The 19,307-nt window shown below is 29.4% G+C and overlaps 1 long non-coding RNA gene across 2 annotated transcripts; it reads right to left on the bottom strand.

Annotated features, from left to right (window-relative positions):
• Nucleotides 1-17,111: 17,111 nt before the first annotated feature.
• Nucleotides 17,112-18,808, bottom strand: LOC141600240 (uncharacterized). 2 transcript variants are annotated; one of them, XR_012524264.1, is made up of 3 exons: nucleotides 18,495-18,751; nucleotides 17,840-17,904; nucleotides 17,112-17,741 (listed from the first exon to the last, which is right to left on the bottom strand). It is a non-coding gene; the product is annotated as an uncharacterized LOC141600240 (long non-coding RNA). The 2 variants fall into 2 exon arrangements; XR_012524263.1 differs by having other exon boundaries at nucleotides 17,840-18,808.
• Nucleotides 18,809-19,307: the final 499 nt, after the last annotated feature.

Below are 19,307 nucleotides of genomic sequence, written 5' to 3'. Positions count from 1 at the left end.
CACAAAATAAGAAAAAAAGCAAAATAGGTGATTTCAACCATCTTATGACCAAATTTCACAATATTACCTTCTAGTTTCACAAAACAAGCTCTAAGATTCACAAAATAAGGTATATGATTCACAAAATAAGAAAAAGAAAAAAAATAGGCGATTTTGACCATTTATGACCAAGTTTCACAATATAAGGCATTGGATTCACGAAACAAGGTCTATGATTCACAAAATAAGAAAAAGAGCAAAATAGGCGATTTCGACAATTTTATGACCAAATTTCACAATATTACCTTCTAGTTTCACAAAACAAGTTCTAAGATTCACAAAATAAGGTATAAGATTCACAAAATAAGAAAAATAGGAAAATAGGCAATTTTGACCATTTATGACCAAGTTTCACAATATAAGGCTTAGGATTCACGAAACAAGGTCTATGATTCACAAAATAAGAAAAAGAGCAAAATAGGTGATTTCAACCATTTTATGACCAAATTTCACAATATTACGTTCTAGTTTTACAAAACAAGCTCTAAGATTCACAAAATAAGGTATAGGATTCACAAAATACGAAAAGGAGCAAAATAGGTGATTTTGACCATTTATGACCAAGTTTCACAATATAAGGCCTAGGATTCACAAAACAAGGTCTATGATTCACAAAATAAGAAAAAGAGCAAAATAGGTGATTTCGACCATTTTATGACCAAATTTCACAATTACCTTCTAGTTTCACAAAATAAGATCTAAGATTCACAAAATAAGATATATGATTCACAAAATAAGAAAAAGAGGAAAATAGGCGATTTTGACCATTTATGACCAAGTTCCACAATATAAGGCCTATGATTCACGAAATAAGGTTTATGATTCACAAAATAAGAAAAAGAGCAAAATAGGTGATTTTAACCATTTTATGACCAAATTTCACAATATTACCTTCTAGTTTCACAAAACAAGCTCTAAGATTCACAAAATAAGAAAAGGAGCAAAATAAGTGATTTTGACCATTTATGACCAAGTTTCACAATATAAGGCCTAGGATTCACGAAACAAGGTCTATGATTCACAAAATAAGAAAAAAGAGCAAAATAGGTGATTTCGACCATTTTATGACCAAATTTAACAATATTACCTTCTAGTTTCGCAAAACAAGCTCTAAGATTCAAAAAATAAGGTATATGATTCACAAAATACGAAAAAGAGGAAAATATGCGATTTTGACCATTTATGACCAAGTTTCAAAATATAAGGCTTATGATTCACGAAACATAGTCTATGATTCACAAAATAAGAAAAAGAGCAAAATAGGTGATTTCGACCATTTTATGACCAAATTTCACAATATTACCTTCTAATTTCACAAAACAAGCTTTAAGATTCACAAAATAAAGTATATGATTCACAATATAAGAAAAAAGAGGAAAATAGGCGATTTTGACCATTTATGACCAAGTTTCACAATATAAGGCATATGATTCACGAAACAAGGTCTATGATTCACAAAATAAGAAAAAGAGCAAAATAGGTGATTTCGACAATTTTATGACCAAATTTCACAATATTACCTTCTAGTTTCACAAAACAAGCTATAAGATTCACAAAATAAGGTATATAATTCACAAAATAAGAAAAAGAGGAAAATATGCGATTTTGACCATTTATGACCAAGTTTCACAATATAAAGCCTAGGATTCACGAAACAAGGTCTATGATTTACAAAATAAGAAAAAGAGCAAAATAGGTGATTTCAACCATTTTAAGACCAAATTTCACAATATTACCTTCTAGTTTCACAAAACAAGATCTAAGATTCACAAAATAAGGTATATGATTCACAAAATAAGAAAAAGAGGAAAATATGCGATTTTGACCATTTATGACCAAGTTTCAAAATATAAGGCTTATGATTCACGAAACAAGGTTTATGATTTACAAAATAAGAAAAAGATCAAAATAGGTGATTTCGAACATTTTATGACCAAATTTCACAATATTACCTTCTAGTTTCACAAAACAAGCTCTAAGATTCACAAAATAAGGTATTTGATTCACAAAATAAGAAAAAGAAGAAAATAGGCGATTTTGACCATTTATGTCCAAGTTTCACAATATAAGGCCTTGAATTCACGAAACAAGGTCTATGATTCACAAAATAAGAAAAAGAGCAAAATAGGCGATTTCGACAATTTTATGACCAAATTTCACAATATTACCTTCTAGTTTCACAAAACAAGCTCTAAGATTCACAAAATAAGGTATATAATTCACAAAATAAGAAAAAGAGGAAAATATGCGATTTTGACCATTTATGACCAAGTTTCACAATATAAAGCCTAGGATTCACGAAACAAGGTCTATGATTTACAAAATAAGAAAAAGAGCAAAATAGGTGATTTCAACCATTTTATGACCAAATTTCACAATATTACCTTCTAGTTTCACAAAACAAGATCTAAGATTCACAAAATAAGGTATATGATTCACAAAATAAGAAAAAGAGGAAAATATGCGATTTTGACCATTTATGACCAAGTTTCAAAATATAAGGCTTATGATTCACGAAACATAGTTTATGATTCACAAAATAAGAAAAAGAGCAAAATAGGTGATTTCGACCATTTTATGACCAAATTTCACAATATTACCTTCTAATTTTACAAAACAAGCTTTAAGATTCACAAAATAAGGTATATGATTCACAATATAAGAAAAAAGAGGAAAATAGGCGATTTTGACCATTTATGACCAAGTTTCACAATATAAGGCATATGATTCACGAAACAAGGTCTATGATTCACAAAATAAGAAAAAGAGCAAAATAGGTGATTTCGACAATTTTATGACCAAATTTCACAATATTACCTTCTAGTTTCACAAAACAAGCTATAAGATTCACAAAATAAAGTATATAATTCACAAAATAAGAAAAAGAGGAAAATATGCGATTTTGACCATTTATGACCAAGTTTCACAATATAAAGCCTAGGATTCACGAAACAAGGTCTATGATTTACAAAATAAGAAAAAGAGCAAAATAGGTGATTTCAACCATTTTATGACCAAATTTCACAATATTACCTTCTAGTTTCACAAAACAAGATCTAAGATTTACAAAATAAGGTATATGATTCACAAAATAAGAAAAAGAGGAAAATATGCGATTTTGACCATTTATGACCAAGTTTCACAATATAAGGCATATGATTCACGAAACAAGGTCTATGATTCACAAAATAAGAAAAAGAGCAAAATAGGCGATTTCGACAATTTTATGACCAAATTTCACAATATTACCTTCTAGTTTCACAAAACAAGCTCTAAGATTCACAAAATAAGGTATATAATTCACAAAATAAGAAAAAGAGGAAAATATTTGATTTTGACCATTTATGACCAAGTTTCACAATATAAAGCCTAGGATTCACGAAACAAGGTCTATGATTTACAAAATAAGAAAAAGAGCAAAATAGGTGATTTCAACCATTTTATGACCAAATTTCACAATATTACCTTCTAGTTTCACAAAACAAGATCTAAGATTCACAAAATAAGGTATATGATTCACAAAATAAGAAAAAGAGGAAAATATGCGATTTTGACCATTTATGACCAAGTTTCAAAATATAAGGCTTATGATTCACGAAACATAGTCTATGATTCACAAAATAAGAAAAAGAGCAAAATAGGTGATTTCGACCATTTTATGACCAAATTTCACAATATTACCTTCTAATTTCACAAAACAAGCTTTAAGATTCACAAAATAAGGTATATGATTCACAATATAAGAAAAAAGAGGAAAATAGGCGATTTTGACCATTTATGACCAAGTTTCACAATATAAGGCATATGATTCACGAAACAAGGTCTATGATTCACAAAATAAGAAAAAGAGCAAAATAGGTGATTTCGACAATTTTATGACCAAATTTCACAATATTACCTTCTAGTTTCACAAAACAAGCTCTAAGATTCACAAAATAAGGTATATAATTCACAAAATAAGAAAAAGAGGAAAATAGGCGATTTTGACCATTTATGACCAAGTTTCACAATATAAGGCCTTGGATTCACGAAACAAGGTCTATGATTCACAAAATAAGAAAAAGTGCAAAATAGGCGATTTCGACAATTTTATGACCAAATTTCACAATATTACCTTCCAGTTTCACAAAACAAGCTCTAAGATTCACAAACTAAGGTATATGATTCACAAAATAAGAATAATAAGAAAATAGGCAATTTTGACCATTTATGACCAAGTTTCACAATATAAGGCATAGGATTCACGAAACAAGGTCTATGATTCACAAAATAAGAAAAAGAGCAAAATAGGTGATTTCAACCATTTTATGACCAAATTTCACAATATTACGTTCTAGTTTTACAAAACAAGCTTTAAGATTCACAAAATAAGGTATATGATTCACAAAATAAGAAAAAGAGGAAAATAGGCGATTTTGACCATTTATGACCAAGTTCCACAATATAAGGCCTATGATTCACGAAATGAGGTTTATGATTCACAAAATAAGAAAAAAAGCAAAATAGGTGATTTCAATCATTTTATGACCAAATTTCACAATATTACCTTCTAGTTTCACAAAACAAGCTCTAAGATTCACAAAATAAGGTATATAATTCACAAAATAAGAAAAAGAGGAAAATAGGCGATTTTGACCATTTATGACCAAGTTTCACAATATAAAACCTAGGATTCACGAAACAAGGTCTATGATTCACAAAATAAGAAAAAAAGCAAAATAGGTGATTTCAACCATCTTATGACCAAATTTCACAATATTACCTTCTAGTTTCACAAAACAAGCTCTAAGATTCACAAAATAAGGTATATGATTCACAAAATAAGAAAAAGAAGAAAATAGGCGATTTTGACCATTTATGACCAAGTTTCACAATATAAGGCATTGGATTCACGAAACAAGGTCTATGATTCACAAAATAAGAAAAAGAGCAAAATAGGCGATTTCGACTATTTTATGACCAAATTTCACAATATTACCTTCTAGTTTCACAAAACAAGTTCTAAGATTCACAAAATAAGGTATAAGATTCACAAAATAAGAAAAATAGGAAAATAGGCAATTTTGACCATTTATGACCAAGTTTCACAATATAAGGCTTAGGATTCACGAAACAAGGTCTATGATTCACAAAATAAGAAAAAGAGCAAAATAGGTGATTTCAACCATTTTATGACCAAATTTCACAATATTACGTTCTAGTTTTACAAAACAAGCTCTAAAATTCACAAAATAAGGTATAGGATTCACAAAATACGAAAAGGAGCAAAATAGGTGATTTTGACCATTTATGACCAAGTTTCACAATATAAGGCCTAGGATTCACAAAACAAGGTTTATGATTCACAAAATAAGAAAAAGAGCAAAATAGGTGATTTCGACCATTTTATGACCAAATTTCACAATTACCATCTAGTTTCACAAAATAAGATCTAAGATTCACAAAATAAGATATATGATTCACAAAATAAGAAAAAGAGGAAAATTGGCGATTTTGACCATTTATGACCAAGTTCCACAATATAAGGCCTATGATTCACGAAATAAGGTTTATGATTCACAAAATAAGAAAAAGAGCAAAATAGGTGATTTTAACCATTTTATGACCAAATTTCACAATATTACCTTCTAGTTTCACAAAACAAGCTCTAAGATTCACAAAATAAGAAAAGGAGCAAAATAAGTGATTTTGACCATTTATGACCAAGTTTCACAATATAAGGCCTAGGATTCACGAAACAAAGTCTATGATTCACAAAATAAGAAAAAAGAGCAAAATAGGTGATTTCGACCATTTTATGACCAAATTTAACAATATTACCTTCTAGTTTCGCAAAACAAGCTCTAAGATTCAAAAAATAAGGTATATGATTCACAAAATACGAAAAAGAGGAAAATATGCGATTTTGACCATTTATGACCAAGTTTCAAAATATAAGGCTTATGATTCACGAAACATAGTCTATGATTCACAAAATAAGAAAAAGAGCAAAATAGGTGATTTCGACCATTTTATGACCAAATTTCACAATATTACCTTCTAATTTCACAAAACAAGCTTTAAGATTCACAAAATAAGGTATATGATTCACAATATAAGAAAAAAGAGGAAAATAGGCGATTTTGACCATTTATGACCAAGTTTCACAATATAAGGCATATGATTCACGAAACAAGGTCTATGATTCACAAAATAAGAAAAAGAGCAAAATAGGTGATTTCGACAATTTTATGACCAAATTTCACAATATTACCTTCTAGTTTCACAAAACAAGCTATAAGATTCACAAAATAAAGTATATAATTCACAAAATAAGAAAAAGAGGAAAATATGCGATTTTGACCATTTATGACCAAGTTTCACAATATAAAGCCTAGGATTCACGAAACAAGGTCTATGATTTACAAAATAAGAAAAAGAGCAAAATAGGTGATTTCAACCATTTTATGACCAAATTTCACAATATTACCTTCTAGTTTCACAAAACAAGATCTAAGATTTACAAAATAAGGTATATGATTCACAAAATAAGAAAAAGAGGAAAATATGCGATTTTGACCATTTATGACCAAGTTTCAAAATATAAGGCTTATGATTCACGAAACAAGGTTTATGATTTACAAAATAAGAAAAAGATCAAAATAGGTGATTTCGAACATTTTATGACCAAATTTCACAATATTACCTTCTAGTTTCACAAAACAAGCTCTAAGATTCACAAAATAAGGTATTTGATTCACAAAATAAGAAAAAGAAGAAAATAGGCGATTTTGACCATTTATGTCCAAGTTTCACAATATAAGGCCTTGAATTCACGAAATAAGGTCTATGATTCACAAAATAAGAAAAAGAGCAAAATAGGCGATTTCGACAATTTTATGACCAAATTTCACAATATTACCTTCTAGTTTCACAAAACAAGCTCTAAGATTCACAAAATAAGGTATATAATTCACAAAATAAGAAAAAGAGGAAAATATGCGATTTTGACCATTTATGACCAAGTTTCACAATATAAAGCCTAGGATTCACGAAACAAGGTCTATGATTTACAAAATAAGAAAAAGAGCAAAATAGGTGATTTCAACCATTTTATGACCAAATTTCACAATATTACCTTCTAGTTTCACAAAACAAGATCTAAAATTCACAAAATAAGGTATATGATTCACAAAATAAGAAAAAGAGGAAAATATGCGATTTTGACCATTTATGACCAAGTTTCAAAATATAAGGCTTATGATTCACGAAACATAGTCTATGATTCACAAAATAAGAAAAAGAGCAAAATAGGTGATTTCGACCATTTTATGACCAAATTTCACAATATTACCTTCTAATTTCACAAAACAAGCTTTAAGATTCACAAAATAAGGTATATGATTCACAATATAAGAAAAAAGAGGAAAATAGGCGATTTTGACCATTTATGACCAAGTTTCACAATATAAGGCATATGATTCACGAAACAAGGTCTATGATTCACAAAATAAGAAAAAGAGCAAAATAGGTGATTTCGACAATTTTATGACCAAATTTCACAATATTACCTTCTAGTTTCACAAAACAAGCTATAAGATTCACAAAATAAAGTATATAATTCACAAAATAAGAAAAAGAGGAAAATATGCGATTTTGACCATTTATGACCAAGTTTCACAATATAAAGCCTAGGATTCACGAAACAAGGTCTATGATTTACAAAATAAGAAAAAGAGCAAAATAGGTGATTTCAACCATTTTATGACCAAATTTCACAATATTACCTTCTAGTTTCACAAAACAAGATCTAAGATTCACAAAATAAGGTATATGATTCACAAAATAAGAAAAAGAGGAAAATATGCGATTTTGACCATTTATGACCAAGTTTCAAAATATAAGGCTTATGATTCACGAAACAAGGTTTATGATTTACAAAATAAGAAAAAGATCAAAATAGGTGATTTCGACCATTTTATGACCAAATTTCACAATATTACCTTCTAGTTTCACAAAACAAGCTCTAAGATTCACAAAATAAGGTATTTGATTCACAAAATAAGAAAAATAGGAAAATAGGCGATTTTGACCATTTATGACCAAGTTTCACAATATAAGGCCTTGGATTCACGAAACAAGGTCTATGATTCACAAAATAAGAAAAAGAGCAAAATAGGCGATTTCGACAATTTTATGACCAAATTTCACAATATTACCTTCTAGTTTCACAAAACAAGCTCTAAGATTCACAAAATAAGGTATATGATTCACAAAATAAGAATAATAAGAAAATAGGCAATTTTGACCATTTATGACCAAGTTTCACAATATAAGGCATAGGATTCACGAAACAAGGTCTATGATTCACAAAATAAGAAAAAGAGCAAAATAGGTGATTTCAACCATTTTATGACCAAATTTCACAATATTACGTTCTAGTTTTACAAAACAAGCTTTAAGATTCACAAAATAAGGTATATGATTCACAAAATAAGAAAAAGAGGAAAATAGGCGATTTTGACCATTTATGACCAAGTTCCACAATATAAGGCCTATGATTCACGAAATGAGGTTTATGATTCACAAAATAAGAAAAAGAGCAAAATAGGTGATTTCAATCATTTTATGACCAAATTTCACAATATTACCTTCTAGTTTCACAAAACAAGCTCTAAGATTCACAAAATAAGGTATATAATTCACAAAATAAGAAAAAGAGGAAAATAGGCGATTTTGACCATTTATGACCAAGTTTCACAATATAAAACCTAGGATTCACGAAACAAGGTCTATGATTCACAAAATAAGAAAAAAAGCAAAATAGGTGATTTCAACCATCTTATGACCAAATTTCACAATATTACCTTCTAGTTTCACAAAACAAGCTCTAAGATTCACAAAATAAGGTATATGATTCACAAAATAAGAAAAAGAAGAAAATAGGCGATTTTGACCATTTATGACCAAGTTTCACAATATAAGGCATTGGATTCACGAAACAAGGTCTATGATTCACAAAATAAGAAAAAGAGCAAAATAGGCGATTTCGACAATTTTATGACCAAATTTCACAATATTACCTTCTAGTTTCACAAAACAAGTTCTAAGATTCACAAAATAAGGTATAAGATTCACAAAATAAGAAAAATAGGAAAATAGGCAATTTTGACCATTTATGACCAAGTTTCACAATATAAGGCTTAGGATTCACGAAACAAGGTCTATGATTCACAAAATAAGAAAAAGAGCAAAATAGGTGATTTCAATCATTTTATGACCAAATTTCACAATATTACGTTCTAGTTTTACAAAACAAGCTCTAAGATTCACAAAATAAGGTATAAGATTCACAAAATACGAAAAGGAGCAAAATAGGTGATTTTGACCATTTATGACCAAGTTTAACAATATAAGGCCTAGGATTCACAAAACAAGGTCTATGATTCACAAAATAAGAAAAAGAGCAAAATAGGTGATTTCGACCATTTTATGACCAAATTTCACAATTACCTTCTAGTTTCACAAAATAAGATCTAAGATTCACAAAATAAGATATATGATTCACAAAATAAGAAAAAGAGGAAAATAGGCGATTTTGACCATTTATGACCAAGTTTCAAAATATAAGGCTTATGATTCACGAAACATAGTCTATGATTCACAAAATAAGAAAAAGAGCAAAATAGGTGATTTCGACCATTTTATGACCAAATTTCACAATATTACCTTCTAATTTCACAAAACAAGCTTTAAGATTCACAAAATAAGGTATATGATTCACAATATAAGAAAAAAGAGGAAAATAGGCGATTTTGACCATTTATGACCAAGTTTCACAATATAAGGCATATGATTCACGAAACAAGGCCTATGATTCACAAAATAAGAAAAAGAGCAAAATAGGTGATTTCGACAATTTTATGACCAAATTTCACAATATTACCTTCTAGTTTCACAAAACAAGCTATAAGATTCACAAAATAAAGTATATAATTCACAAAATAAGAAAAAGAGGAAAATATACGATTTTGACCATTTATGACCAAGTTTCACAATATAAAGCCTAGGATTCACGAAACAAGGTCTATGATTTACAAAATAAGAAAAAGAGCAAAATAGGTGATTTCAACCATTTTATGACCAAATTTCACAATATTACCTTCTAGTTTCACAAAACAAGATCTAAGATTCACAAAATAAGGTATATGATTCACAAAATAAGAAAAAGAGGAAAATATGCGATTTTGACCATTTATGACCAAGTTTCAAAATATAAGGCTTATGATTCACGAAACAAGGTTTATGATTTACAAAATAAGAAAAAGATCAAAATAGGTGATTTCGAACATTTTATGACCAAATTTCACAATATTACCATCTAGTTTCACAAAACAAGCTCTAAGATTCACAAAATAAGGTATTTGATTCACAAAATAAGAAAAAGAAGAAAATAGGCGATTTTGACCATTTATGACCAAGTTTCACAATATAAGGCCTTGAATTCACGAAACAAGGTCTATGATTCACAAAATAAGAAAAAGAGCAAAATAGGCGATTTCGACGATTTTATGACCAAATTTCACAATATTACCTTCTAGTTTCACAAAACAAGCTCTAAGATTCACAAAATAAGGTATATAATTCACAAAATAAGAAAAAGAGGAAAATATGCGATTTTGACCATTTATGACCAAGTTTCACAATATAAAGCCTAGGATTCACAAAACAAGGTCTATGATTTACAAAATAAGAAAAAGAGCAAAATAGGTGATTTCAACCATTTTATGACCAAATTTCACAATATTACCTTCTAGTTTCACAAAACAAGATCTAAGATTCACAAAATAAAGTATATAATTCACAAAATAAGAAAAAGAGGAAAATATGCGATTTTGACCATTTATGACCAAGTTTCACAATATAAAGCCTAGGATTCACGAAACAAGGTCTATGATTTACAAAATAAGAAAAAGAGCAAAATAGGTGATTTCAACCATTTTATGACCAAATTTCACAATATTACCTTCTAGTTTCACAAAACAAGATCTAAGATTCACAAAATAAGGTATATGATTCACAAAATAAGAAAAAGAGGAAAATATGCGATTTTGACCATTTATGACCAAGTTTCAAAATATAAGGCTTATGATTCACGAAACATAGTCTATGATTCACAAAATAAGAAAAAGAGCAAAATAGGTGATTTCGACCATTTTATGACCAAATTTCACAATATTACCTTCTAATTTCACAAAACAAGCTTTAAGATTCACAAAATAAGGTATATGATTCACAATATAAGAAAAAAGAGGAAAATAGGCGATTTTGACCATTTATGACCAAGTTTCACAATATAAGGCATATGATTCACGAAACAAGGCCTATGATTCACAAAATAAGAAAAAGAGCAAAATAGGTGATTTCGACAATTTTATGACCAAATTTCACAATATTACGTTCTAGTTTTGCAAAACAAGCTTTAAGATTCACAAAATAAGGTATATGATTCACAAAATAAGAAAAAGAGGAAAATAGGCGATTTTGACCATTTATGACCAAGTTCCACAATATAAGGCCTATGATTCACGAAATGAGGTTTATGATTCACAAAATAAGAAAAAGAGCAAAATAGGTGATTTCAACCATTTTATGACCAAATTTCACAATATTACCTTCTAGTTTAACAAAACAAGCTCTAAGATTCACAAAATAAGGTATATAATTCACAAAATAACAAAAAAGAGGAAAATAGGCGATTTTGACCATTTATGACCAAGTTTCACAATATAAAACCTAGGATTCACGAAACAAGGTCTATGATTCACAAAATAAGAAAAAAAGCAAAATATGTGATTTCAACCATCTTATGACCAAATTTCACAATATTACCTTCTAGTTTCACAAAACAAGCTCTAAGATTCACAAAATAAAAAAAGGAGCAAAATAGGTGATTTTGACCATTTATGACCAAGTTTCACAATATAAGGCTTAGGATTCACGAAACAAGGTCTATGATTCACAAAATAAGAAAAAGAGCAAAATAGGTGATTTCGACCATTTTATGACCAAATTTAAAAATATTACCTTCTAGTTTCGCAAAACAAGCTCTAAGATTCACAAAATAAGGTATATGATTCACAAAATAAGAAAAAGAGGAAAATATGCGATTTTGACCATTTATGACCAAGTTTCAAAATATAAGGCTTATGATTCAAGAAACAAAGTCTATGATTCACAAAATAAGAAAAAGAGCAAAATAGGTGATTTCGATCATTTTATGACCAAATTTCACAATATTACCTTCTAATTTCACAAAACAAGCTTTAAGATTCACAAAATAAGGTATATGATTCACAATATAAGAAAAAAGAGGAAAATAGGCGATTTTGACCATTTATGACCAAGTTTCACAATATAAGGCATTGGATTCACGAAACAAAGTCTATGATTCACAAAATAAGAGAAAGTACAAAATAGGTGATTTCGACCATTTTATGACCAAATTTCACAATATTACCTTCTAGTTTCACAAAACAAGATCTAAGATTCACAAAATAAAGTATATAATTCACAAAATAAGAAAAAGAGGAAAATATGCGATTTTGACCATTTATGACCAAGTTTCACAATATAAGGCTTAGGATTCACGAAACAAGGTCTATGATTCACAAAATAAGAAAAAGAGCAAAATAGGTGATTTCGACCATTTTATGACCAAATTTAAAAATATTACCTTCTAGTTTCGCAAAACAAGCTCTAAGATTCACAAAATAAGGTATATGATTCACAATATAAGAAAAAGAGGAAAATATGCGATTTTGACCATTTATGACCAAGTTTCAAAATATAAGGCTTATGATTCACGAAACAAGGTTTATGATTTACAAAATAAGAAAAAGATCAAAATAGGTGATTTCGACCATTTTATGACCAAATTTCACAATATTACCTTCTAGTTTCACAAAACAAGCTCTAAGATTCACAAAATAAGGTATTTGATTCACAAAATAAGAAAAAGAAGAAAATAGGCGATTTTGACCATTTATGACCAAGTTTCACAATATAAGGCCTTGGATTCACGAAACAAGGTCTATGATTCACAAAATAAGAAAAAGAGCAAAATAGGTGATTTCAACCATTTTATGACCAAATTTCACAATATTACGTTCTAGTTTTGCAAAACAAGCTTTAAGATTCACAAAATAAGGTATATGATTCACAAAATAAGAAAAAGAGGAAAATAGGCGATTTTGACCATTTATGACCAAGTTCCACAATATAAGGCCTATGATTCACGAAATGAGGTTTATGATTCACAAAATAAGAAAAAGAGCAAAATAGGTGATTTCAACCATTTTATGACCAAATTTCACAATATTACGTTCTAGTTTTGCAAAACAAGCTTTAAGATTCACAAAATAAGGTATATGATTCACAAAATAAGAAAAAGAGGAAAATAGGCGATTTTGACCATTTATGACCAAGTTCCACAATATAAGGCCTATGATTCACGAAATGAGGTTTATGATTCACAAAATAAGAAAAAGAGCAAAATAGGTGATTTCAACCATTTTATGACCAAATTTCACAATATTACCTTCTAGTTTAACAAAATAAGCTCTAAGATTCACAAAATAAGGTATATAATTCACAAAATAACAAAAAAGAGGAAAATAGGCAATTTTGACCATTTATGACCAAGTTTCACAATATAAAACCTAGGATTCACGAAACAAGGTCTATGATTCACAAAATAAGAAAAAAAACAAAATAGGTGATTTCAACCATCTTAAGACCAAATTTCACAATATTACCTTCTAGTTTCACAAAACAAGCTCTAAGATTCACAAAATAAAAAAAGGAGCAAAATAGGTGATTTTGACCATTTATGACCAAGTTTCACAATATAAGGCTTAGGATTCACGAAACAAGGTCTATGATTCACAAAATAAGAAAAAGAGCAAAATAGGTGATTTCGACCATTTTATGACCAAATTTAACAATATTACCTTCTAGTTTCGCAAAACAAGCTCTAAGATTCACAAAATAAGGTATATGATTCACAAAATAAGAAAAAGAGGAAAATATGCGATTTTGACCATTTATGACCAAGTTTCAAAATATAAGGCTTATGATTCACGAAACAAAGTCTATGATTCACAAAATAAGAAAAAGAGCAAAATAGGTGATTTCGATCATTTTATGACCAAATTTCACAATATTACCTTCTAATTTCACAAAACAAGCTTTAAGATTCACAAAATAAGGTATATGATTCACAATATAAGAAAAAAGAGGAAAATAGGCGATTTTGACCATTTATGACCAAGTTTCACAATATAAGGCATTGGATTCACGAAACAAAGTCTATGATTCACAAAATAAGAAAAAGTGCAAAATAGGTGATTTCGACCATTTTATGACCAAATTTCACAATATTACCTTCTAGTTTAACAAAATAAGGTATATGATTCACAAAGTAAGAAAAAGAAGAAAATAGGCGATTTTGACCATTTATGACCAAGTTTCACAATATAAGGCCTAAGATTCACGAAACAAGGTCTATGATTCACAAAATCAGAAAAAGAGCAAAATAGGTGATTTCGACCATTTTGTGAATCATATAATTCACAAAATTTCACAATATTACCTTCTAGTTTCACAAAACAAGCTCTAAGATTCACAAAATAAGGTATATAATTCACAAAATAAGAAAAAGAGGAAAATATGCGATTTTGACCATTTATGACCAAGTTTCACAATATAAAGCCTAGGATTCACGAAACAAGGTCTATGATTTACAAAATAAGAAAAAGAGCAAAATAGGTGATTTCAACCATTTTATGACCAAATTTCACAATATTACCTTCTAGTTTCACAAAACAAGATCTAAGATTCACAAAATAAGGTATATGATTCACAAAATAAGAAAAAGAGGAAAATATGCGATTTTTACCATTTATGACCAAGTTTCAAAATATAAGGCTTATGATTCACGAAATAAGGTTTATGATTTACAAAATAAGAAAAAGATCAAAATAGGTGATTTCGACCATTTTATGACCAAATTTCACAATATTACCTTCTAGTTTCACAAAACAAGCTCTAAGATTCACAAAATAAGGTATTTGATTCACAAAATAAGAAAAAGAGGAAAATAGGCGATTTTGACCATTTATGACCAAGTTTCACAATATAAGGCCTTGGATTCACGAAACAAGGTCTATGATTCACAAAATAAGAAAAAGAGCAAAATAGGCGATTTCGACAATTTTATGACCAAATTTCACAATATTACCTTCTAGTTTCACAAAACAAGCTCTAAGATTCACAAAATAAGGTATATGATTCACAAAATAAGAAAAATAAGAAAATAGGCAATTTTGACCATTTATGACCAAGTTTCACAATATAAGGCATAGGATTCACGAAACAAGGTCTATGATTCACAAAATAAGAAAAAGAGCAAAATAGGTGATTTCAACCATTTTATGACCAAATTTCACAATATTACGTTCTAGTTTTGCAAAACAAGCTTTAAGATTCACAAAATAAGGTATATGATTCACAAAATAAGAAAAAGAGGAAAATAGGCGATTTTGACCATTTATGACCAAGTTCCACAATATAAGGCCTATGATTCACGAAATGAGGTTTATGATTCACAAAATAAGAAAAAGAGCAAAATAGGTGATTTCAACCATTTTATGACCAAATTTCACAATATTACCTTCTAGTTTCACAAAACAAGCTCTAAGATTCACAAAATAAGGTATATAATTCACAAAATAAGAAAAAGAGGAAAATAGGCGATTTTGACCATTTATGACCAAGTTTCACAATATAAAACCTAGGATTCACGAAACAAGGTCTATGATTCACAAAATAAGAAAAAAAGCAAAATAGGTGATTTCAACCATCTTATGACCAAATTTCACAATATTACCTTCTAGTTTCACAAAACAAGCTCTAAAATTCACAAAATAAGGTATATGATTCACAAAATAAGAAAAAGAAGAAAATAGGCGATTTTGACCATTTATGACCAAGTTTCACAATATAAGGCATTGGATTCACGAAACAAGGTCTATGATTCACAAAATAAGAAAAAGAGCAAAATAGGCGATTTCGACAATTTTATGACCAAATTTCACAATATTACCTTCTAGTTTCACAAAACAAGCTCTAAGATTCACAAAATAAGGTATATGATTCACAAAATAAGAAAAAGAGGAAAATATGCGATTTTGACCATTTATGACCAAGTTTCAAAATATAAGGCTTATGATTCACGAAACAAGGTTTTTGATTTACAAAATAAGAAAAAGATCAAAATAGGTGATTTCGACCATTTTATGACCAAATTTCACAATATTACCTTCTAGTTTCACAAAACAAGCTCTAAGATTCACAAAATAAGGTATTTGATTCACAAAATAAGAAAAAGAGGAAAATAGGCGATTTTGACCATTTATGACCAAGTTTCACAATATAAGGCCTTGGATTCACGAAACAAGGTCTATGATTCACAAAATAAGAAAAAGAGCAAAATAGGCGATTTCGACAATTTTATGACCAAATTTCACAATATTACCTTCTAGTTTCACAAAACAAGCTCTAAGATTCACAAAATAAGGTATTTGATTCACAAAATAAGAAAAAGAGGAAAATAGGCGATTTTGACCATTTATGACCAAGTTTCACAATATAAAGCCTAAGATTCACGAAACAAGGTCTATGATTCACAAAATCAGAAAAAGAGCAAAATAGGTGATTTCGACCATTTTGTGAATCATATAATTCACAAAATTTCACAATATTACCTTCTTTTTTCACAAAACAAGCTCTAAGATTGACAAAATAAGGTATGAGATTCACAAAATAAGAAAACGAGCAAAATAGGTGATTTTGACCATTTATGAGCAAGTTTCATAATATAAGGCCTAGGATGCACAAAACCAGGGTCTATGATTCACAAAATAAGAAAAAGAGCAAAATAGGTGATTTCGACCATTATATGACAAAATTTCACAATATTGCCTTCTAATTTCACAAAACAAGCTATAAGATTCACAAAATAAGGTATAGGATTCACAAAATCACCTCTTAGTTTCACAAATTAAGGGGTAGGATTCAAAAAATAAGAAATAAAGAAATTTCTAAAGTAAACGATTTTACATACTGCGCTCCAAGTTTCACAAAATCACCTTCTAGTTTCACAAAATAAAGTCTAGGATTCACAAAATAAAAAAAAAAAAAAAAAACTCATAAGCAACCATGTCACATAGTGAGCTCCAAGTTTCACAAAATCACATTCTATTTTCACAAAATCACCTTTTACTCATAAAAATTTTGTTAATTCAGTAAAAAATTTCTTCGGTATGCCCGTCTGGTTGCAACACTAATTGTGTATATATTATCCTACTCTGACAAGTGCATCCAATTAATTAGACAATCCCCTTATGCACGTTCACCACGAATGCGACGAGTGAGCTTTATATCCTTAGGCATGATGGTGACCTTCTTAGCATGAATGGCGCACAAGTTGAATTGGTGTCTTCAAAGAGACCCACTAGGTATGCTTTTGCTGCTTCCTGCAATGCCAGCACTGCGTGGCTCTTCGGTCTGTCTTGAAGTCTTGAGCAATTTCTCGAACGAGACGCTGGAAGGGGAGCTTGCGGATTAGGAGTTATGTGCTCTTCTGGTACTTGCGGATTTCGCTGTTCATTATCAAACACATAATAATTAGTATTACCGTTAAGGTACGAAATGGTTAAGTCATTGAGTATTGGAATGGTTATTGGATTAAGGAATTTACCGGAGAGCGACTGTTCGAGGACGGTAACGGTGAGGTTTCTTGACTCCTCCAGTTGTTGGAGGCGACTTACGAGCAGCCAGAATAGACATGATCAAAATTAGGAAAAATACGAGTCTTGTTCGCGGAAATTGACACCGTAACAAGCTAGGAAATTAAATTTGTACATGTCTTAACTTCGATTACAGCATAACAAACTTGGAAATAAATAAGAAATTATAACGAATCGAAATCACTTGATCATCCATGGAAATCAACAGAAATAAATTCTCATAAATTTTGGAGAAAACGGATCCATCATAGATTACACCATACATGTCAAATACAACATGAAATTGGGGATCAATAAATCCAGCGACATCAATAATCAAATTAAATTTAAGTACTAATTCAATCACTAATTGCAATTCAAGCAAAATTTAACGTAAAACAAGACCGATAATTGCGATTCGAGAATGTGCGACGAGCGAGCTGGATATGCGAATTAAGGAAATCGCTTAATTTTGATCTAAATTGAGCCTTATATTAAGGAAATTGCTTAATTTTGATCAAAATCGAGCCTTATATTAAGGAAATCGCTTAATTTTGATCAAAATCGAGCCTTATATCATCAATTTACGAGTGAATTATATGAATATGATCAAAGTTATGAAATTACCTGAAAATTAATTGAAATCTTGCTCTGAAATTGCCGAATCTACGCACAAGTTCAATGAAAATCACTGCACTTGATTTACTAATTTGATTGTTAGAAACACGGGATTTTTATGAAAAATTTGTGTTTTGTTTTGGTGAATGTCAGACGAGCAAACAAACAGAGAAAAGGGGAGTTTTGTGTGATTTTTTTAGAGAGAGAAAAAAATTTGGGCCAAATGAATAGATTAGGAATGACCCTAAACTTCCAGCCCAATGAATAATTAAAAACCAGTCCATAAGATTAGCTTAATGGCTGCATTTGGTGAGGTCGGCCGCCTCGCCATAATTAACGGCCTCACCGGATCCGGCCTCTATATATATATATACCTTCTCATAATGGAATAAAATACAACAATCTCTCTTATATTTTCTCTACTTTCACTCTATAAATATCTCCCTTTATTTCATGATAAAACTAGTTTGGATGCCCGTGCGTTGCAACGGGGTAATTAACTTAGTAAAAAGAAATTGGTTATCTTATTTAAGAGACGCAAAAGATGTTAGGTTGATAACTAAGTTCCAAGGATGCCTCATATTTATAATCATAAGACCACTACATCTTATGTTAATCTTTCAATGTGGGACAATTATATTATTTTTATATAATCCTACATTATTTTTCAATGTGTGACATATAACATACTAAGAAATACACAATTTTATATATATACAAATTATATGAAATTTATACGCTAATGATATCATTTTTACCACGAATCAAATTATGTTATTTTCATAATTTTCTAATTTCTTAACGATATTTTTTTGCCAAATG

Source organism: Silene latifolia, chromosome 9 (genome assembly GCF_048544455.1).
Source record: "Silene latifolia isolate original U9 population chromosome 9, ASM4854445v1, whole genome shotgun sequence".
In the NCBI taxonomy this organism is placed as follows: domain Eukaryota; kingdom Viridiplantae; phylum Streptophyta; class Magnoliopsida; order Caryophyllales; family Caryophyllaceae; genus Silene; species Silene latifolia.
Note: the sequence above shows the minus strand (reverse complement) of the source record. Positions and strands in the feature narration are given on the sequence as shown.